Genomic DNA, 25,000 nt, shown 5'->3' with positions numbered 1-25,000 from the left:
AATTTCTAATTCACTGGTGTAAAGGTAACACACATAGTCGCGTTAAAAAATGATGTAGATTCTAGTCCCATGCGAATAGGAAAGCTTTCTTTCTTCTGTCGAAGGCTTATATGCCAAGTATTAGACTATTTTCCTTAGTCATGTCACGGTGATCACTTTAAGCTTATATAAATGCCATTATTATTATTTTCAAGACTGTAAAACACGGCGCTGTATAACAAAACCATTCGCACCAAAGGCATATAGAAAATTTGCAGAAAACAAATACAAACTAATATAGTTCTTAAATTTGACAGAAGCATGGATGCTAATTCGCTGGTGTAAATGTAACACACTTAGTCGCGTTAACAAAGGGATGTGTGTTCGTGTCCCACTCGAATAGGAATGCCTTCTTTTTTTTTTACTGTCGCGGGCTTATATTCTCCTATATTAGACTATTTTCCTTAGTCATTGCACGGTGATCGCCGTAAGCTTTAAGCTTATATAAATACCATTATTATTATTTACAGGATTGTAAAAAAAATGGTACCGTATAACAAAATCATTTGCACGATAATAGTGCATAAGATTTTATACACAGAGAGAAACCCACCATGTGGATTTCTTACATGATAGAACGGACAGTCAAGACCCATACCGCGAAAAGAAAAATTCTTCTTTAAAGGCACGTTGCTTGTAGGCGGGCGGGTTCATTAATCAAAAAGATCAGTCAATCTTATACCCATGAGTTTCTCTATTAATGATCAATTAAATCAACTAATTAATCAATTAATTGATTAATTGGTCATCCGTAGTTCCTCAGTAAGATCGCTGAACAATGCATAATTATGAAACCACAATATGAACCGAAAAAACACATGTATACTTAGTTCAGGCATTCAAAATTGAATATTCTGAAAACATTGTGCCGAGCCAGAGTTGAACCGCAGTGAATATCACAGCGTGATACCCGGCTGAAGTATCGAAATATTTAACTATGTAAATACAGGGTAAAATTATTAAAAAATAATAATTTTTTACCAGTTGTCAGCATGCATAATTAGGAGTCAGATAACATAAATATTTCTATATAATCGTACATAAAATTTCATACACAGAGAGAAATACACGATGTGAATTTCTTGCATGCTAGAAAGGGCAGTCAAAAGCCATACCACGAAAATTAGATTCGTCTTAAAGGCACGTTACTTATGCACTTATAATATAGAAATATTTATGACTTCTGACTTCTAATTATGCTTGATAACCACCGGTAAAATCTTTTTTTATTTTTAATAATTTTTACCCTGTATATACATGTATGTCTATATGATTTTCATTATTATTTTCATTTATTTACTTATTTTTTTAATTTTGGATTCTTTCATCGGATATATTCTGAATTTTAGAGGGCTTTTGAGTTTTAATGTTGCGAACAATATCGTTCTTGATTTTACAATCTTTTTGAGTTTGAGGATATAAATATAAATATAAATATATATGTTCGTGGTTTGAATGTACAAAAAACAAATGACAGAGACGGGTGAGAGAACAACATGTAATGTGTACAAGTTTGACGCTCCGAAAAGATGGTAGAGTCTTTGAAGTTTCGAGCCTACGCTCTTCGATAGAAAGAAATGGAGAAAAAAATGGGGAAAAAACAGAGGATACAAACTGATATTATGGTCCTGAATATGTACGAAGTCGTCTTGAATAACGTTCATTAACTCAATTACTATGACCATCCAATTATTTCCGATTCATGACAAGGGATCAGCCACAAAGCCTCTTCAATGAAGCAGTTTATTTCCGAGCAAAAATATTTCAGCTAAGTTTGTGACCGTATATAAATACTCAAGCAAAACGTAAACTCATGAACGATATTAATTGTGACATTGAAACTCAGAAACCCTCTTATCTCCAGAATCCAAAATTCTGAAGAAAAATCGAAGTATTGCAAAATACAAATACATGAAAGGAAACTAAATAAGAAGTAGTAAACATAGTACTCTACCAAATTATCTGCAAAGTTTTAAAGTCTTAATTCTTCTTAGATTCTGGTGACTGATATTGTAAATCATTCGGAATTGTTGCTTTTTTCTTTTAGCTCTTTTAGAGGTTTGGTGAATATATTTGCAGACAGAGAGATGGATATTTTCCACTTAATCATATCCGGGCCCTTTTCACTTGTTATTAACGTACAGTAGTTTATCGTTTATCCTTTCTTCATTTTCAAAATTTTTCTCAAGTAGAGAATCTCGTTCAGGTTATGCTTGCCCGCGATTAATCCATTAACTATTCATACATTCTGCTCTAGTTGCTGTACTTTATCTGCTCTCGGATCTGTTTTGGCATATATTTTGCTTTTGTCTCCTAGGTCCCGATAAACTAGTTTTCATGGGGGGAAACGACCTGTCCGCTGAGTTCAAAGACGCGCTGTCGCTTTTAATAACTGAGATTTTGAGATTTAACGACGTACTTTGTTTTAGGAATTCTTTCATCTCTGTTATTTCTTTTCTTGATTTATGTTATTTTTTGTTTACTTGTATGTCTTTTTTCTTTTTTTTTTTTTTGTTTACCTTGCCTGTATCCTTTAGTACGCTGTGATCGTTTATTTTATATCCTCTGTTTATCTGTATGTTGATTTCCCAAGTTTAGATTCGTTGATTTATCCTGGTGATATTGATGTTCACATCTTTGATTCATGTGTGCCTGTAATAAACCTAGATTTCAGTCGTTTTGAAATGGTTTTAGCTAATTTATAATTATTTTTTTAAGTTAAGGAAGTATTTCCTTGATATATATATATATATATATATATACATAGATATATATGTTTATGTATGTATATATACGCGCGCATACATACGCACACACACATATATCGATCTAATGATTTTAACTACTCGAACATCTCTCCATTTAGAAATTTAGAATACTGTAAAAGTCAAAATTTACAACTTTAGATCTTTCAACCTGAATTGTTTTCACATGTTCTTTGGTGTAATTCTAGTTCAGCTTGTACTGGTCGATACTCTCTACGCATAATTGTGTTTGATTTCGTTGTGTTATATTTTACCGTTTATTTTAAATTTTTTTTTATCGCATTAACAGTATTTTTCTGAATTTTTTTTTCTCTCGTTGTTTATAGTTTTAATGTTATGTTATTTATTATTTGCGTTTTGTTGAATTCTTTTGTTGTTGATTGTTTGTATTTTCATTTTGTATTAGCTTTTAAGTGTTCTATTTCACTGTCTGACATAGTTTTGGTTTTAAGAATATATCTTTTCAAATTAGCAAGTATGTTAGGATGTAATGTTATTGCTATATCAGGCTTATGTTCACTTCAGGTAATATATGTGTATGTTTTGGGAGTTACGTATTTTTTTCTTCTAGATTGTAAATGTAAAATGTGCTTATAGTTCAAAAACATTCCTCTCTCTTCCCAATATTTTCTTTTTAATCTTTTTGTGGCCTTTGAAGTACAGTCCTATATTTAGATTGCCATCATTTTTAATCGAGGGCCAATTTTTCTACTATTGAGTGATGCAAACGTTTGCATATACTAAATTTTTGTATATTTATTCATTTTTTTTTCCTTTTAGCTTTTAATTCCAAAAATGATTCTTGCAGTATTCTTTGCTTTATTTATGATGTTTATTTTTGGGCAGTATTACCTGGTGTGTAGTTGCTTTTGGTTCTATTAGTAAGTTTATGTGCGATTCTGAGATACTAAATAATTTTGCCGTTAAATATAAGTTACTTAAATAACTGTCTATATGATATATATATATATTTATATAAATAATTAAAGGCTTGCTGTACTAAATGATATATGCTAGAAATCCTTAATTGTTTTGGAATTTAGTCATTATTAAAAACAGAAAAAAATATCTGAGGGTATTTGCTAGTGAATAACAGAAAAGGGGAAATAATTTTCCAAAGTTTGGAAGCAATTTCGCAGAATTCAAGTAGTTGCGGTGTGCACCAAGCAAGGGGATTGCTACAGAGATATATAGATTTTGTTGCCCGTCGTCAGCAAAAGACAAAGTTAAAAGCGAATATCCTTGGTCACTCAACAAAGCATTTTATATGTGGTAAATATTTTTGTATATATCGTACATGTAATTCCCATATTTAAAAATACTAAATGGCCTAAGGAATGCACGTCAAATGAGTAAATATCAGGAATCTAAATATCTATTTTAAATTGTGAAACGCATATGCAAACGAGGTGATTATGCACATTAAAACTGTCCAAACTTTTCATATCATTTCCATCTTCGAAAACATGTTGTCTTCAGATGAAAGATGCTCGAATGTGACACTAAACTGCTGTAAGGTTTCAATAAGATTAACTAATTCTGATATCTGTTACCTGTATTGTAAACAAACATCAAATGACTCTAAAGAACGTTAATTAATTTTCTGAAATTTCTACGTAATTTCTCGTAATTAATTTCTTATTTGAGAGTTGATAAATGTTATTGCTTTGTTTTTGTTCCTCTTCAACTAAAATGGCAATTTCAATTAGTTCTTAATTGTTTGTGTACACTATTTCGTACGTCATCCATGAATTTATTCATTTATTTATATATATGCCACTGGCCTACTTGATTTATTTCCCTTGGTTTATTTTAGTAATTATATTTATAGTTTTCTTCACTGTCAATTTATCAGATAAATGCTTTATTTTGGAATCAATACGTATGTGACATCTTTCTTAACCCTGCTCTACTTTTTAACACAGCATTACTTCAACATTGGAGCGCAATTGCCCAGTGGTTAGGGCAGTGGACACGTGATCGTAGGATCACGGTTTCGATTCCCAGACCAGGCATTGTGAGTGTTTATTGAGCAAAAACAACTAAAGCTCCACGAGATTCTGGCAGGGGATGGTGGTGAAACTTGCTGTACTCTTTCACCACAACTTTCTCTCACTCTTTGTTCCTGCTTCTGTTGTGCCTGTATTTCAAAAGGTCAGCCTTTTCACACTCTGTGTCATACTGAATCTCCCCGAGAACTACGTTAAGGATACACGTGCCTGTGGAGTGCTCAGCCACTTGCACGTTAATAAATGAGCTGCGACGTTGCTGGTGCCAAGCTGTATCGGCCTTTGTCTTTCTCTTGGATAACACTGGCGGTGTGGAGACTGGAGGTTGGTATGCGTGGGCGACTGCTGGTCTTCCATAAACAACCTTGCCCAGACTTGTGCCTCGGAGAGTAACTTTCTAGATGCAATCCCATGGTAATTCATGACCAAATGGGGTCACAACTTCAATATTATTATGGCTTTTATAATCAATATCATTCATGGTTTATGAGTTTGACTATGCCTATCATCCTTTCGGGATCGACATATATGTATATATATATATATATATATATATATATATATATATAATATATATATATATATATATATATATATATATATATATATGTATATATGTATGTATGTATGTATGTATGTATGTATGTATGTATGTATGTATGTATAGCTATATCTTTAGGTTTCTACCAAACAATCAATTCAATGATTTTATTAAGATTTGGTGTGCAAGAGGTAACTGTGCAGATGAATAATTTTCAGTGGGTGTAGCTTGCACTGCACAACCCCCACTTATTGACCCAAGAAGAATTTCGCCGGTCTAACATTAAAATTGATAAAACCAGGAACTTCCAAAGCCTCAGATTTTATTTCGGAAATTTCCTTCTTCTATGTAGATTACCTTACTATCCTAGAGCTTCTACCTGCCCATGAGGTAAGCTATTCTGTTCCAAACACCAAACCGACACAAAATGTTTCTATAAAGTAATCAAATATCACTCCGGTGTCCGACACGGAGTAGCTCATTCATACATACAAAAAATGTAGAACACGTGATTTACAAATATAAGACATAAATAACAACTCAAATTTGGCTCTTTACAAATAATTTGTCTTACCATCCCTGTTGTATTCTTCTGAACCATGGACATGTTATGAAAGACATTTCAAATTGTTAGAACAGTTTAATCAAAAATGCCTTCATCGCATTTTAAACTTGAAATGGAGTTCTTTTACTCCAAACACAGATGTCCTTGCACTTACAGGTATCATCACATTTAAAGCTATGATTTTGAAAATCCAAATGATGGTGTGGCCATATTGTTTGAAAGGCAGATGAACGCTCACTCAAACTGTTGTTTTATGATGAGCTTGCAGAGGGGAAATGCTATCGGTGTAATCCTAAAAAAATATGACGGTATAAGCTCTTGAAGTCACTTGGAATGGATACACTGGAAATAGAAACCGTTGCTTGGGATCGAACTGGTTGGCGAACAAAATTGTGGAGTGGAGTGAAAGCATTTGAAGAGGCCAGGATAACGCATGCAAGGCTCAAGAGAGATTTAAAGAAGAATGTTACGATTGAGATGGTGAATCACAATGACCTTTTTGTGCGCACAGTTTGTGATAGACCTTGTCTTTCTTTTGCTGGGCTGAAATCTCATTTGCGAACCCACGAAAAACGAACCTCCACGAACTATTCTACTTCTATGTCTGTGCACACCTTTCAATGCAATGTATGTCAGAAGGTCTCCAAATCCAACGGAGGCCTCAAAAGACATTTTATGATCCACAAAGATCAGAACTTAACTGCAGCTCTTGGTGGTCCAAACCGGATATGCAATCTTTTCAAAACATTGTCTGGTTTAAAAAGCCACATCAGATGCCATGATGGCTATAAGGTGTAGGTACAGGAGGTGGTCAATATCTGCATAAGGAGTAGACAACCACCATGTATATGTATAGGTACACACACAAACAAACAGACTCACACACACACACACACACACATGCATCGGTTTTATGCACGCTCTTATAAGTAATACCGAACGGCCTCGGTGATTGTCTTTCTAATTTTCCACCTACTCCGCCTTAACCTTATATGTATTGCGCCGTGAAATATATTTTGCCTTACGCCTTCAAGCAAAATCAGGCCGTCGTTGATTTAGTGCGGGATTGTGCTTCCAAGTCAGTGTTGATACTACAGTTTTCACTTTTTCGTCGTTCAATTTTCGAAGGTATAACCCATGAGTGGTCATCCATTACCATAGATTTGGTATCAAATCTTTTAGTTCCTTGTTCAGTTATTTTTTCTGCTTTGCAACAATTTTCTGTCTTCTCAACACCTGTTCGTTTACATTGCATCTGTTTTGTGTGAGTTTTCTCCCTTGGAGGAATAAATTGTTCTTGCTCATATGATTTTTTTATTTACTTCTGTCTGTAAATTTTCTTCATATTTTATATATGCGATATTTTGGAAGTTTTACATTAGTTGAGTAGTTGCTTTTTTTTACTTGAGAGATCCCGTAAACTACTGTGAGTGCGATTAAAACTATTTTACTGTACCTAATATTAGGTGCTATATTATAATTCCATTCATTAATTTTCCTTGCATTTACATATATAAAAAAAAAATGAATGCACCCTTTTTAAAGCCTAGCCAGGCTCATGGGACCGGTTTCCCGGTTTCTATGGCGTATGTGTTCCCCAGCTGGACGGGACGCCAATCGATTGCAGCGTTACTCATTTTTTCCAGCTGAGTGGACTGGAGCAATGTGAAAGGCAGTGTTTTGCTCAAGAATACAACGCATCGCCCGATCCAGGAATCGAAACCACAATCTTACGATCATGTTGCTGACACCCTAACCACTAAGCCACGCGCCTCCACGAATTTATATATACTCTTACTAATTCAATTGGTGTCCAGCAGAAAATATTACTATGGATATGAATAACTAGGTACCTATTACCCAATTCTTGCATTCAGCTGACTTTTAATAATCAATCTTAAACTTCCATAATATTCCTTATTTCGATTAATTCATTTGTATGCGCAATGCCCTGTCTATTTTATTTATTCTTGTGCCATTTCTGTTTGCTTGTATCTTGATATCTTTTTTTTAATGCTTGTTTATTTAAATTCACATTACTGTTCTTGATGTTCCTCTCGTTGAGATTGCCTAGGTGCATTTTTACAACGCAGATCTCATATGAATTACTCTATTAAATTGGAATAATCATGTGAGTCGCAGCGCACAGTTTGAATTCATCTATAGGCAAACTATGGTTCGTTATATTCCGATAAAAGTTTTGCACGAATAAAACCTTTTTTATCATGTTGTTTGACGGCGTTAAAGCACGAGAGAGTATAATCGAAAAATTTCGCTTCTGTAGGTTTTATTTTGAAATTCTGCAAAACTGCATACTATTGCCCTTGACATTTTCAACAATTCTTCTAAGTTTTCCATTACACATTGCATTGTCACCAATGGGGAGCGCTGCCAACATCTTGTAATCAATCCATATTCAAACATCCATTTTCCTCTTTCTTTTTGATTATGGTTGTGATAATCAGAAATTGATATTTACAGCTACTTGAGACTTTGCAGTATGCATTTGTATTTTATTTATTTTTATGGATATACGTTTCATTTTCATCGCGTTTTTATTTTCCCTCCACGATAGTATTGCTGTCAAGTCTTTGTACGCTTTATAAATCATATATTGTTTCTTTACGTTTTAGCGTTTACCGTTTCTTTGACATTGAATTAAAATTTTATGCGCTTCTTTAGTGTTAAAGATAGATTTCCCCTCAGGGAGCAACTCGGGCATCGTTTCAGTTTCTTTCAGTATTTTCTTAACTATTTTTCTACGACCGTATGTGTGTGTGTGTGTGTGTATGTGCGTATACATATGTGTGTGCGTGTGTATAAATACGTATGCATGTGCGTGTGTGTGTATGTCAGATATCTTAACCTCAAGCTAACGATTTTAAAATTTTCCTTGTACCTTATTTCTGTTTCTATTTTCTAACGTCTACCTGAGCTGATACAGCCACCCAATACTGGTCATGTAAGGCGGTGAGCTGGTAGAAACGTTAGCACGCCGGGCGAAATGCGTAGCCGTATTTCGTCTGCCGTTACGTTCTGAGTTCAAATCCCGTCGAGGTCGACTTTGCCTTTCATTCTTTCGGGGTCGATAAATTAAGTACCAGTTACGCACTGGGGTCGATATAATCGACTTAATCCGTTTGGTTGTCCCTGTTTGCCCTCTCTGTGTTTAGCACCTTGTGGGTAGTAAAGAAATAGGTATTTCGTCTGCCGCTACGTTCTGAGTTCAAATTCCGCCGAGGTCAACTTTGCCTTTCATCCTTTCGGGATCGATAAATTATGTACCAGTTACGCACTGGGGCCGATATAGTCGAATTAATCCGTGTGTCTTTCCCTGTTTGTCCTCTCTGTGTTTAGCCCCTTGCGGGTAGTAAAGAAATAGATATTGCGTTTTGTGCTTTTATCAGCATCATTCGTGGCAATTCGATTTCTCTCATTTCCAAGTACCCTAATTCGGTTAGAATATATCTGAAAATTTTACTAAAACTGCTACAGAATTCATACCAGAATTCATACATTAGTTTTTGCATGATATACACATTTGCAATATTTTTGTACTTCTAACGTATCATTTCTGTTTTATTTTCACCCAGTTCTTGATAAAAATCATTTTGATTTGGAGTCGAATATTTTTGTTCCAAGAATCGCTGTGGCTCTGCACAACGTCAATTTCTGAGCGGTTTATCGACGATCAATCTCTTTCAGCATGTGGTCTTTGATATCAGGAACGATTTTTTTTTTTTCGATAATGTTATATTTCTGTAATGTTTGTCTCCATACATGTTAATCCATTGTGTCATTTCGCAATATATTCATTAAGGATTGAATGATCTTTACTCATCTACATTCTTTCTATATATTTTCATGTTATCTTTTGATAGTCTTAACGAGGAAATCTGAGAGAGTATCAAGTGTTTTTTCAACTAAAACCGCTGCTGCATAAATAAACAATTTCATTTATATTCGTAGCGCTGATGCACGTGATTACTTTCACAGAGTTTGCAAAGACCTAGTTCTTTCTTCTCCATCGTTACTGCTATTTCATCATTCACTTTTATACTCGGGTGTTATTTTCGTCGATATAAATCTAATCCTTTACTCTCTTATGTTCTTAATTGTACTTGAGGTGCTCTAGTTTGACTTTTGTTGGTCAATCTTCGGTCGTCTATGTTGTATCTTCTTTTTCTTTATATTTTGTAAGTTACCTCTATTTTTGTGACTTATGTTCTCAAATTATGTTGTTTGTTGACATATGCAGGAGTGGCTGTGTGGTAAGTAGCTTGCTAACCAACCACATGTTTGCGGGTTCAGTCCCACTGCGTTTCATCTTGGGCAGGTGTCTTCTGCTATAGCCCCGGGCCAACCAAAGACTTGTGAGTGGATTTCGTAGACGGAAACTGAAAGAAGCCTGTCGTATATATATATATATATATGTGTGTGTGTCTGTGTTTGTCCCCCTAGCATTGCTTGACAACCGATGCTGGTGTGTTTACGTCCCCGTCACTTAGCGGTTCGGCAAAAGAGACCGATAAAATAAGTACTGGGCTTACAAAGAATAAGTCCTGGGGTCGATTTGTTCGACTAAAGGCGGTGCTCCAGCATGGCTGCAGTCAAATGACTGAAACAAGTAAAAGAGTAAAAAAAGAGTATGCGTATCTGTAGTGATTTACAGTATATGTATAATGTTTGTGGTGGTGGTGGTGGTGGTGGTGGTATCGGTGTGGAACTCGTATTTGTCTGCTTATATATATATTTATCATTTTATATGTTTTTCAGAATGTAATTCCTTTGATCAACTTCTTGTGGGGTTCACAAAGTTTTACGAATTAGTGTTAATTTCTTTTCAATTTAATACGAAAATATTGTACTGTGGGTTGTGAGCCACGCGCGTTCACACACACACACATACACACACACACACACACACACACACACACACACACACACAGCTAAATCCACAATTTTTATTCTCTCTTTATTCTCACTCTGTTTATTTCCTCGTGTTCCTTTCTTTTGAAGAGCGCAGACTCGAAACGTAAAAGACTTTCTCACCTTCCCAAGCGTCAAACTAAGAAACCTGCTTCTCGTTTATACATTCATATATATATATAGCATGTGTGTCTGTGTCTGTGTCTGTGTATGTATACTTGTTTAGAAACAAATACTTCTTGTCAGTTTGTGTTTTGTTTTTCTATTTTATTTGGGGACTTGAGGCATTTTATCTATGGCAGTTCAGATTGCAGTTTTTCTATTTTTCGTAGTCTTTAGCGTAAGAGATTCACATTTCTTTTTCAACTCGAGACTGTATGATACGATTTCTATGTCATAGAGCTTTTGTATATTTATGTCGGGGAACTTGATCAGTCTGGAGCTGATTTAACTTGGGAGCAGACTGAAAATTTGCAATAGATAGATTACTTTGATGAGTTAAAAGAATCTATAGATTAATTACAAAATTAATTTTCAAAATTTCTCTCTGCTAATTATTTTTATATACTAGATTATTGAAACTACGTTAATGGATATTTTCCAGAACGCGTTGATATAGTGTTCCTTCATATTATGAGTATACTGTTTTCCAATTATTAGATACAATTATTATTTAAAAGTAGAAGAAACAACTCACTCCAGTCAGTGACATTACTAAGCGTGCTGGGTCAGTGCGTCATAATGACGCACTGACGTGAGCTGAGATTACGGTATCTCCAGTAAAACATCTACTGTGAATAGTTGTCACTATTGTTTGTTAGATGCAATTTCCCCAGCTTTTGTTTTGTTTTTGAGAGAGAGAAAGAGAGAGAGAGAGAGAAAGAGAGAGAGAGAGAGATAGGCAGAGAGAGAGATGCAGTTCTGCATCAAGTGAAGGTCGCGACAGGGTTCTTGGCCTCTGGAGTGTTGTCAGGCGTTCGTAGCTCAATACCAGCGAAACAATGCGGTCTGAAGGATGTCTACATTGACATTGTATGCAGGAATAGTGGTGGGCAAAAACGACGACGTTCTCGGAGAATCTCTGGATGACGCGATAATAAGTGGCTATTCTGTTTCAGAGGACTTTTTTATCCGGAGCCCATGGATAACTCACACAAATACTTGCCTAGAAGTGCTGGTTCCAGATAAACTCTATAAGTACGGTAGTGCTGCCAGCGGGGCATACCCAAAATACACGCATAACAATCAGACCGTTTACCATCAATACTTCAGCGTCCTTGATTTGTTTCACGAGCACAATTGTTTCGGCTATCCGCTGAGTCCAACATGAAGACCATCTCATCGACTTCCTTTGACCAAGATTTGTTCGGTGGTCATGGCAAAAGATGGTTTTAGTGGGTATGACTGATGAGAGAGGCTTTACAATTTGGTCAAGCTCTCATGGATGGAGAGGGAATTGTGATCGTCTAGCAAACTCGGACAAAAAGGAGGATGGCGAATACGGTTCAAGTGTAGAGCGCTCATCAGAGGAAGACAAATTGGAAAAGTCTCTTGTCTGAATATTCTAAGAGACTGCTATTGTGGGGTTTCCACGGGTAATCTATGGAAGTCTTTCACTTCAATGAGAAATTTTCCTTGTTTAAAATTCTATTACTAATATATTGCATTTGTTTATATTTTGCTTACCCGCAAAATACTCCCTATTTTTAAACCTTGGTATTGTAATGTTTTTGTGTTTGTGTGAGACTGGGTGGCAAAAAAAAATAGATATTGATTTTATTAAAAATAATTAAGACGGCGAGCTGGCAGAATCGTCAGCATTCTGGGCAGAGTTTTTGCGGTATTACGTCCGTATTTACGTTCTGAGTTGAAATACCACCGAAGTCGACTTTGCCACTGATCTTCTCGGGGTCGATAATATAAGTACCTGTTGAGCGCTGGTGCTGATGCTGTGTAATCAACTTAGCTCTTTTTCCGACATTACTGGTCTTGTGCCATACTTTGAAACCATAACTGAGTCGGTGAGCTGGTGGAAACATTAGCACACTGGTCAAAATGCTTAGCTGCGTTTCCTGTCTTTACGTTCTGACTCAAAATTCCGCCAAGGTTGACTTTGCCTTTTATCCTTTCCGGTTCGATAAAATAAAGAACCAGTTGCGTACTGCGGTCGATGCTATTGACTAGCCCCCTCCTCCAAAATTTTAGGCCTTGTATCTATAGTAGGTGGTGACCTGGGAAATCAGGAGAATGTCGGAAGATATATCTTTGTATATTTCTTCCAAATCTTTATATTCTGAGTTCAAATTTTGCTAAGATGATCATTCATCCTTAAATCGATCGATAAAATAAAGTAAGTCTCAATTACAGGTGTTGATGGTATCGACTCTGCCCCATCAAATCTGCTGGCTTTGTGCCTAAATTAGAAGCCATTGTTATTGTTGTTTTAGTCATTGGTTCATTGTTAATTAATTTGTCAAACAGCTCCGAGAGGATTGGATAATGACCAAGTTTTACTAGGTGAAAAGTTTTCTATTTCTTTCCATTATTATTTTGCAAGCAACTAACTTCGAAACACGTCGAAATTCACTCGATGTAAAGTAATGGTTTCTATTCAAAACATTTTCCCGAAAGAATCTGTGTTGAATCTGTGTAAGATTCACTTCCCACACACATGTCTCTTTATTTAATATGACATCATATTTGTGAACTAAAATATATTGATATTTCTTCAACGTTGTCTTAATACGTTTTCCCAATGTTATGTATTCGTTTACTAATTTCCTTTTATTGTCTACAGCGGGTGTTACTAGTTTTCATCTGCAGCTTATAACATGAATTCGACTACGTACAAAAAATATTCTTGATTGTACACCTAGCACCAGGTTTTGCCATGGACTTGGTAAGACATTCTGTCGTCGAGCAAAACCCTCAGTAACCTTTTCTCCTAATTTGATATCATCCATTACCGTCCTTTTAGTTGGTAGATTGTTTCATTGACTTTTATTATATACTTCTGCTGTGTAGGATTTACATTCTTTTTTCGTAAACCTTCAGTTATCCTGCTTCATAGTTTTGACATTGTTAGTATCTTTCATCAAAATATTGGGTAACAAAATTGTAGTTTAATCATATTTAAGTGTCAATATAAGTGTAATATTGCGATGCCCTGGCTATACTTTTGATTAATTATAGTAATCGTACTCGCCAGATTCAATGTTGTAGTGCCTATTTTATCTTTCATTTTCCAGACAAGTGATATTCCTCTTATTTCTTTCGAGATTTATGCACATTTCACACGTATATATATACATACATAATAACACACACACACATACACACACACACACGCACGCGCGCGCGCACACAAACACATATTGCCTTCTCATAAATTGGCAGGGAGGTTAATAATCATGCTTCGCTGAGGAGATGTAATTAGTCTGAAGTTGTTAACCACGCTAATATAAAGTCAACTTTCCCCTTTGTATTGTTTATTTACAATTTTGATATTTTTGAATCCTGATATTTAAAAGCTCATTTAAAAACGTTCTTTTTTCTGCGTTGTCCGCCATGGTTTTATTAGGTATATTTCAGCATTATTCAGCAATATTTATTTTCCTCATCTCAGATATAATCTAGATTAATTTAAGTTATTGCGTTCACCACATTATGTGTATTCAAGCTTAATTTATTAGCGATTAGGCCTGTAGTCAATTACATGGAATATTCTGCTATTTTATCGTTATTAATGTACAATTTCAGTGTTGAGAGAAGTGTTGACTATTGAAATATTTTCATTTCTGTAAGAGTTGCACGTATAAAACACTCATATTGTTAATGATAATTATAATCACTATAATTATCACTAGTAATTGCAATAATCCATATGGCAATCAAAAATGTACAGTAAGAAATAATAGTAGTAGTAAGAATTTAAATGCTTGTATGTATTCCACTTGCTCGTTCCCATACCCACTCCTCGCACCATCACTACTACTGCTGCGTCTTTTGTTTAGCTGTTGCTGTTTCTTTGTTTGTTGAGCGAAGCGGTCTTGATCCCAGTTAGTGGTAGAAGTCCAAAACGTGGTTCTTTGCTATTCGTAAGACCCGCAGAAGAGAAAGCAGGTCAACCCCCGACATCGAGAGCATCGACGGGTGGATGAATGCGCATCCAGGCTCAGCGGATGCGTAGAAAGTCGGGGACAAGAAACAGGTAGAAAGAGTGAGGGAAAGTTGTAGTGAAAGAGTACAACAGGGGTCGCCACCACGCCCTACCGGAGCCTCGTGGAGCTTTAGGTGTTTTCGCTCAATAAACACACACAACGCCCGGTCTGGGAATCGGAACAGCGATCCTCCAACCGCGAGTCCGCTGCCCTTACCACTGGGCCATTGCGCCTCCACAGCTGTTGCTGCTGCAGAGTAACATGGCCATGTAGATATCAGTCTTCATAAGTATTTTCTACAGCCATTGATCCGAATAGATGTAGAGATGTAGGGCGGCCAGTTTCCTTTAGACCAGACTCTATATGTCTTTATCACTGATATAATGAAATAAGGTGATCTTAACTGCACTGTACCAACAAAATAGATAAGAAAAACATAACTGGAATGCTTTTGATTGTTAGTATATTTAATAAGGACGTTTATGGGTCTTATGAAACTCCTAATTTCATTAAATTCGAAAAAGAAATGATTGTCTCAAAATTTAGCAACTCTATTTTCAAAACAGTCTGCTTAAAGATGATAAATTCCTTTGATTATTCTCCACAAAAATAACTCCCACACATACATTCACGCAAGTAGTCATACGTATATTTATTCATATATAATGTACATTTAAAAATATATCTTGCACTACTATAAGTGTTCTCATTTGGCTGTTGTTCAAGACAGATATACTTTCTTAGATATAACGATTAAATTCGATATCTAATAGACACGAAAAGTTTTATTTTTCTATAAGGCATCTACGTTAACCAATTTTTCAAATAACTTGACATAATGATATCACTATTTCATTTTAAACTACTCGTTATATTAAATTAAAAATATCTTGATCTTTATTCGATAGTTAAATAACTGGAGTGGAAATAGACTTTTAACCAAATTACCTCTTTTTCTTAATCCAATTAAATCTTCTGCAGTATTCATGATTTACTATCTTTGGTATAATTCGCATTCACATATTTAGCTGTAAGATTACTGAATCATTTTTTCTTCATTATATTACTTTATTATCATAAAATGTACAAGTCCAATATTTTATAGCCTAAATATTGAAAAGAAAAATATTAAATGTTGAATCTACATTTTTTAATCTCATAGGAAACGAATTCGAGAATTATATTGCAATATCATTTTGAACATTTCAATGATTATTAAATTTTCCTATGGAAGCCTGAAAACGAGTCTCCAGTTTCCCAAATATGTTGCTTTCTGGATGCATTGTTCTACATGAAATGCTATTTAGATGCTTTTATATCTTCACATTTTCAAACAACACTTCTGTGATTGTATCGTTGGTCACATTCACAAAATATTTCTCTGTCAAACACATAAAAATCAAGACTGCAGCTATCCATTCCCGTAATTTCTGAAATAATTAAAATGCATTCGTTATATTACATTTTTCGACGATATACTATATGTATATATATTAAACTTTTACAAATCCCTTCTTAAGTATGATATTGAACTAAGCCTAAGCCTATTGTCTACCTAATATTGCATCTCATAGAACACAATGTGACTAGCATTTGCTTCCGTTGCATCAAGCCAAGATCCGAGCTTTGTTGCTGCTATATCGATGATTGCCTCGCTTGCAGGTCAATTACCAAGGAGAAAATTATCTTTATCATTCCTCAATTTATAAATTTCAACCCAATATTGTAATCTACTTTGACCAACTCCAATGCATCAATTGCTGTTACACTTTTGCCTGTCGACACCATTAACTTACTCACCTTTATTCACTACTAAGCAGAATTCCCATGCATATATCTCGGCTATTTTCCCATCACCTCTTCAAAATCTATTCCTCCCAAACAGGTTTGAAGAAAAAAGCACTCATTTTGGCATCGACAGTAACTCTTGAGTTCAAGCGATTAACACCAAACCTTTTCGTCGACGATGAACTCTGACAAGGACAAAAAGCTTGCTAGGTAATCGACAACATTATTTAATCATCATTATAAATTGTGATGTAAGTATATTTATCTATGTAACGAAACTCTGAAAGCATTTCAGCAAACCAATTACCACATCACACTTATTTGAATGTAAAAGATAGATGAATAAAAAGAAAGATAGATAGATAGATATAGATAGATACATATAGAGAGAGAGTGAGGGAGAGAGAGAGGGTATGGTAGAGAGAACTGTTTCCATTTGTATTGCTGCTATGAGTACGTGACACAGAGTATGACAAGAGTGTGAGAGTGTGGATTTTGAACTACAGACTTAATCTACCCGACAAGCTTTTATACAGTTTCCGCCTGCTCAATTGAACCTGCAAGGAAGGATTCGACCCGAGAATATAAAACATGACATATCTCCATGATGCCAAGAAATATGTGTAAGAAATCAAATCCGGGAAGATGCTGGTGTGAAGCGAACTTCTTAATCATTGGGTTAAATTTCTTATAACTATTTCTTTGGAGTATAATAAATTACAGAACACAAAGTGGATGTACTATGTGTCATTGAACATTGTTATGAAACCAAACATAAATTATTGTAAGATTACTTATCTGTCATGTAGATAGTGCTATAAGTATGAAGTCAAAGATGTAGTATTCATCTAATTTATGAGAAAGTTCCATCGGATTTATTTAGAGACAAAAATACATAAATATGTGAAAAAATATAAAAATATGATTTAAATTTAAGATAGAGAATTAATGTACAGTGTTGGATAGAGAAAAGTATTGAATGTTGAAAAGTATTATGTATTACCTGGCAACTAAGATCTGGCAATGTTGAAAGATAAATTATGAGAGATAGATTGTAGTTTATTTACACGTAAAGTGAATTTTCTTATTAAAATATTAACTTTCTAGGTTGTGTGAATATTTTTCACCTGTTAGGACATTTGATGAATAAAACTAGTCAACATCAGGAGCAACTATATAAACTGGAAGTTTGATGTTAATCGTTACTTTCAATTAGTCTGAAATGTACGCGTTCATAGTTAAAGGAAATAATATAATTTCTTCAAATTATAAATGATTCTATATGTTAGAATGTAATAAATTAACAAAACATGCAGCACAGTGTCTTAATACAATGCAACATTTATGTAAATATGACATTTAGAGGTAAATTCATTTAAACTTTAGATTTAATGGAAATACATATTTTGAAAAGGGAAAATAAATGTAAGTGAATTTCATATCACTGCACCTACTGACTGTTCCTTAATATGGCACACGTATAAGCGTTTTAGATAAATAAGAACAACAAATATAGATTTAATATTTTATAATCATTTACATATCAAATATTGATGGATTAAGTTAAATTCAATGCAAAAATACATACATTCACACACCAATGCACACATATGTACACTTATATATATATATATATATATATATATATATGTGTGTGTGTGTGTGTGTGTGTGTGTGTGTGTGCGTGTGTGTCTATCTATCTATCTATATCTATCTACCTATCTACATATATATATATATATTTATACATATACACACACTGACATACATACATATTTGTGTATGTATTATGCATATATATATGAGCTTTGAGATAATGTTTGACTTTATGTTTTAATATATAATTGATCTAAATCGATATTACATCCCTTGTAATGTATCTATTTTAATTAAAATCCTTTATCGATGTGTACTTTGCTACGAAATCGTTCAAAGATAATGTAATTGTGGTGCAGTATGCATGGTCTGATAATATATTTAATAGTTGAGCAAAACGTCGCTGCTTTACTTGATGCGTGATCCAAATATTTCCTCATATTCTTAGAGAATATGTGTTTACATGTTAGAGAACAATCTTTCTATATAATCGGATTGGCAGCACAGATGTTATAAAATCCCCTTTGATGAAAACTGCAATATTTTAGAATATATGTTGTCGTTTTATATCGCATCAGCAAAAGAACGGTGACGACAGAAATGCTTGAATATGTATGTGACGCTTAATATTACTTTCTGAACATAAACAAACACATTGAATAAATCGAAATTAGTCCTGCTTTCGCATCATAGGTCAATTATTCGGCGAATAAATTTATTACAAGAGTAAACTTTAATTTGTTATTCTCCTGAACTAAATGATCTCACTTTGAACCACAATTTTAATGTTGATTATCCTCAGGTACAACTTTATCGTGTAAAGCTTTGATGAATGTCGTCTCAGATATGATTATCTCCTCGAGTTTATGTATAATACACAATATTGTCTAACATATCCTTCCCCTTTTATAATAGTAAGTAGCTATTTCTACAAGGATCATTGACTATTCTGCAATACAAAATGCATATTTATGTACGATTCAAAAAGCTTCGGTTTTAACATTCGCATCAAGCATAAATCTGAATATGGCACCCGTATCATTTCTACGATCTTCTGTTGCTTTTTTTCATTCTCCTTGTGAAGAACAACAGAATTCATGTTCTGAAACATTTGTTTATGAAATGAATAATTAATCCGGAATATATATTTAATAATGTCGTTTAGTGAACGTAGTTAACATAACGAGCTATAACCTTGTAAACTTTAGAAATAGACATTCTATCAAAGCATATTTTCCAATGTTGTACTAGAAGATTTTAATCCGCAACTATTGGAAGATAAATTTATTATCAAACCCTCACCAAATATCTATTCATTCGTTGCCATTCAGAATTGCAAGATTGCAAGAGAAAGGAGAATTAGTATTAAATGAAGGTCACTATACTAAATTTTTGACCGGGCTATTGCCTAGGACAAAACAAGACTTCTGAATATGTCAGATGGGTGAAAATTATTCAAATAATAGTTGAAAGAAAATTTTAATTATAGATGCTGTGACATAATTTTGAGAATTATATCAATTAGAGTTTCTGCTTAGTTCTAGTTTGCCTTTAGTATGAGTATATACTAGTTTACGTTCAGTATAAGTGTTAACGATCATAGTTTAATCGGCGAAACTATTTCGTTTTCAAAGATATCTTTGCAACATTAAGTACATGTTCAATAGAATATAGGAAGAGGCGTTCCAATTATATTTTCGTAGGGTGTTTACGTTGTTTAGCTATGTAAAGTGGTTTTTATTTGGTTTCATATACAGATATTCTATTATAAAATAAGCACTGGCATGGCTGTGTGGTAGGCAGTTTAGTTACCAAACACATAGTTCTGGGTTGAATACCACTGCTCGGTATCTTAGGTAAGTGTCTTCTACTGTAGCTTATGGTCGACCAAAGCCTGGTAAGTGGATTTGGAGGTGAAAACTGAAAGAAGCCCATCGTATATATAATAAACTTAACTGAAATCGCCAAATACTTTGTAAGAAACACCGTTTGACTACTATGCTCCACGTGAGTAAGATGGTAGGGATGCAGTTTTCAAAACCATTGTCACGACGGCTTAGCTATTAGAAGATAAGTTTGAAAACAAATGAAAATCCTTCAACGGGTATGCTGTGTCTGGATCTGTTCAGTCTGGCTCACAGATTTTTCAATTATATTTTTTAACTTTAAAACTCTGTATACTGGTATAATTTCTCACACAGAACACGGTTTACTTTGAACACTTTTGACAAAATTTCGTATTTTAGAAGTTATTTCGTGTTAAATTTGTCGTATTTGGATAATTTTAACCAATCAATGACGTGCATTCAGTTGAAGAAAGTTACTGCTGTTTGCGATAGTAATCGAAGAGGTACAACTTGCGGGTCATCTCTATTCAATGTCACCACTCTTCGTATGCTATCCTTTCTTCCTTTCTAGTCAGCACCTTGCATTCTTGACTCTATTCCTCTCTACTGGTGGACAGCCCTTCTACACAATCAACTACCAACCAGCAATTGGTAGTTGATACTGTATTTTCCGGTGTATAAGTCGGTAGTTTTCATCTGGAAAATTTAGCTGCAGCATATAGAAAGGTGCGCCTAATATGTGTATCTTTTTATAAGTTTCAGGAGGAAAATAATTTGTGTCTGGAGATCGACTGATTCCACTGATTTTTTTCAGAGTAAACATCGGTTGGTGAACAACGTGAAAGACTGCGGCTACAGTATATTGGTGCCTGGAAGAAAAAAAAGCATATTTGTTTTGTTTTACCTTCATGCTTGGATAATGCTATTTTTAATCTAATAAATACTTTTATATTGACAAAATATGTTTGTTGTTGATTATAATAAGATAAAATCATAACAATAACAATACATCTCATAGTTGTAAAATAAGGAATTTTGAAACTACATAAACGTCAACAACAAGAAAGCTAGCTGCGGACCCGTAGCTCTATAGGTCTTTTAAACACCGTTGCGCTCTATTTGTGGATAGAACCAAAATGTCTCCCCAAATTCGGCCCTGGGGCTTAAATACCGATGTCGGGTAAATAATAAATATATGTAAATAATATTTCTTCCTTGTTGATTCTTCGGTGCCTACTGGTTACTCCGACGCGAGAACCAAAATATTAATTTTAAAAACCGCATGCAATATGCAACACATGCAGTAACCAAAAAATAAAATAGAACAGAGTGGTAACATTTAATAGAGATGACCCGGAGTTGTTCCACTTCGATTACTATCGCAAGCAGCAGTAGCTTTCTTTAAATGAATACATGTCGTTGATTAGTTAAAATTGCCCGAATACGAGAACTTTATTTAACACGAAATAACTTCTAAAATACAAAATTTTGTTCAAAAGGTTCAAAGTAAACCGTGTTCTGCGTGAGAAATTACACCAGTATACGAAATTTCTAACTGTTTTGTGAAAAGATTAGTTAAAATATCTGTGAACCAAACTGAACAGATCTCTATTTCTATCAGTTATAAGATATTAAGTTCTTAGCAATTAGCAGCAATTTTTCTAACATGATCTCTGGAATAATTTCAACTACGTCTGAAAAAGTAATAATCTCAATGTAATCTCTAATCGAAAAATGTATATGAAATGAACTAGAAATAATTTTCTATCTGCGGGAATCTCCACCACTTCTAACAAACCTATCACATTGCACTGAATGGCATTAATTTCCCTGTCAAGGGCGTAAAAACTAATTTATGAATTGAAGATGGAAATAATATTTTAACACTCCCAAAGACTTATTTCCATTTAATGAAACATAAAAAGTAACATTCCTTTTCCTGTTTCTCTATCCGATTAATTAGTCCTTCGAAACTAGATTTAGTTATGTGTTGAAGAGCTATATCAAATCTTCTCTCAAAATATATAATAAATAGCTGTATTAGAAATCTGGAATATTATGAGTGCTAGACATAATAGTCTTAACATTCTCTGAGATCGGAAAACTGCTCTTCTATCCAGTTTTATAAATCCGAAAACTAACCATCTACACTTAAACAAACTCTTGTATACACTGTAGCTATTCTAAATATATTACACACAAGTCAAAATGTTACAATTTTACCAGCCATTATAAAATCTCTCTCAAGGGAGAAAATAATCATCAAACCATTGTGCAGGAATATATTATATAAATACCATATAAGTCTCGACTGCCTTAAAGATTATATTTCTGTTTCTCATAGAACTATTTTTACAAAATTATGGCCTACACCTACTTGGAATCATTAATCAACAACCTATAGATCGCTTCAGAAAGCATCTATAGTTGTCAAAGGTTTAGCGCTCACATTTTTCATTAGATCAGTTGTCAACTATCAAGTAGTGGTAGGATACAAACACAGACATAAACACACATACACACACACACACACACACACACACATACACATGTATGTATGTGTGTGGAAGGGGTCTATGCCTATGCCTGTGTTTGTCTCCTACCACCACTTGACAATCGGTGTTGGTGTGCTTAAGGTCAAAAGAGACATAAAAAGATCCATGCTTTAAAAGATTACTGGTGTCGATTCCCTCGACTAAAATTCTTCAAGGCAGTGCTCTGGCATGTCCACAGTTTATTGACTGCAACACAGATTTTAAAAAAGATAAAGAGATAAGGTAATGAGTAAGAGTTTAACAACTCTAAGGTACTGATCAACTGAAAATAATGTACGCTAAACCTTTGACGACAGTCGATGGTTTCTGAAGCGGTATATAGGCTATTGATTAATGATTTTGACGTGTGGTTCTTTAAAGTGCTATATTTAGCATAGTTAACACTGTATAAAAGGGTTAGTTTAACTGTAGATGGTTAGTATTCGCATATATAAAATTGGATATAAAAGCAGTTTTCCGATCCTAGAGAATGTTGAGACTATTATGTCCAGCACTTATAGTATTTCAGACTTCTAATACAGATATCAGTTCTAAATTTCAGGAGAAGATTTAATATATATCTACTAGAGATATGTAAATCTAGTTTAGAAAGACTGATTGAAAGAAATGAGAAGGAATACTTGTTTCATTAAAAGAGATGATTTTAGTAGGGTTAAAATATCATTTTTATATTTAATTTGTAATTTAGTATTTACACATTGACAGGGAAGTTAATGCTACTTAGTGCAACATAAGTTTTTGTTAGAAGTGGTGGAGATTCCCTAGATATAAAATGACTGCTAGTCCATTTCATATATATTTTTTGATTAGAGATTACATTGTGATTATGACTTTTTCAGATGTAATTGAAATTTTTCCGGATATCTTGTTAGACATTGCTCGTTCTATTCTAGAACTTAATATATCTTATCACTGATAAAAAAATTTTCTTGAGCAGATAGAAATAACATACCCACTGATGGGTTTTCATTTGTTTTTCAACCATATCTTCTAATAATGAAGCTATCACGTCAACGATTTTACAAATTATATGCCTGCCAACTTAATCCCAAGGTGAAATATTCACTTATCTTGAGTATGGTAGTCAAGTGCAGATTCTTAAAATGTATTTGTAGCTTTCAATAGCTAAGTCTATTAGAAGTGCATCTCAGGAGTTTCAGCATATATTTTACAACGTGCACGCGCGTATATATATATATATATATATATAAAACATTATTGGTGAATTGAAGAAATGGAGCTGAATGCAGATTGAACAGAAAGTTTTCGCCATGGGCTCTTAGGGGCATAGTTCGATTTGTTTTTGCTCCGCCTCTGTTCTGTTTTTGTTTTTCCAACGGATTTCCTATTTTCTTCCTGAAGAGAAAGACACAATATGGTCCCATTATTCAATCGGATTTTGGTAATTTGTGCCTTTCGAAACACGTGTAGAATGAAATAAAACGATTTCTGTTCAATCTGCGTTCAGCTCCATTTCTTCAATTCACCAATAATGTTTTAATTTCAATTATCCGCACCAACGCACGGTTGCAACACCATATGGTGTACCTCCAACCGTGCTGTTTACTGCTGTGATTTTTGCTACTAAGGTATCGGTTAAACTTTTGATTAATCTACTACAAGATTATTCATCTTTCTATTTCACATAATATATATATATATTATATATATATATATATATATATATATTATATATATATATATATATATATATATATATAATATATATATATATATATATATATATATATATATATATATATATATAATAATTATAATAATTTGAGGGAATAAAATCCAAACTTACAAGGAAAAAAATTCCAATTTAGAAACACTAAATCAAATTTCACATAATATAATATATATAAAAATTTGAAGAAAAAAAACATCTTTTATCAATTCAAAATGAACAGTTAAATTACACCATCTAGAAAATTACATATAATAGAAATATTAAAATTAAAATAACAATAAAATGTCAATGATTAAGTAAATTGCAAAAAAAAAATAATAAAAACGTATATAATTTATAGAATAACAACACGTGTTTCGTGGCTATATTTAAGAAATTATTATAGTAGTAGAGAAATCACTTCGATATAGTCACTCATCAGGCTAAAAATAAACTAGAACAATAAAATAATTAATTAATAAATATAATTTAATATATATATATAATATATATATATATATATATATATATATA

The 25,000-nt window shown here is 33.8% G+C and overlaps 1 long non-coding RNA gene across 1 annotated transcript; it reads right to left on the bottom strand.

Moving 5' to 3' along the window:
- Positions 1-5,133: 5,133 nt before the first annotated feature.
- LOC118764286 lies at positions 5,134-22,787 on the bottom strand. Its single transcript, XR_005000086.1, has 3 exons — positions 22,767-22,787; positions 20,606-20,613; positions 5,134-5,254 (listed from the first exon to the last, which is right to left on the bottom strand). It is a non-coding gene; the product is annotated as an uncharacterized LOC118764286 (long non-coding RNA).
- Between the last annotated feature and the right edge of the window lie 2,213 nt (positions 22,788-25,000).

Source organism: Octopus sinensis, linkage group LG7, assembly GCF_006345805.1.
Source record: "Octopus sinensis linkage group LG7, ASM634580v1, whole genome shotgun sequence".
Lineage (NCBI taxonomy): Eukaryota > Metazoa > Mollusca > Cephalopoda > Octopoda > Octopodidae > Octopus > Octopus sinensis.
This window is presented reverse-complemented; position numbering and strand designations above follow the sequence as displayed.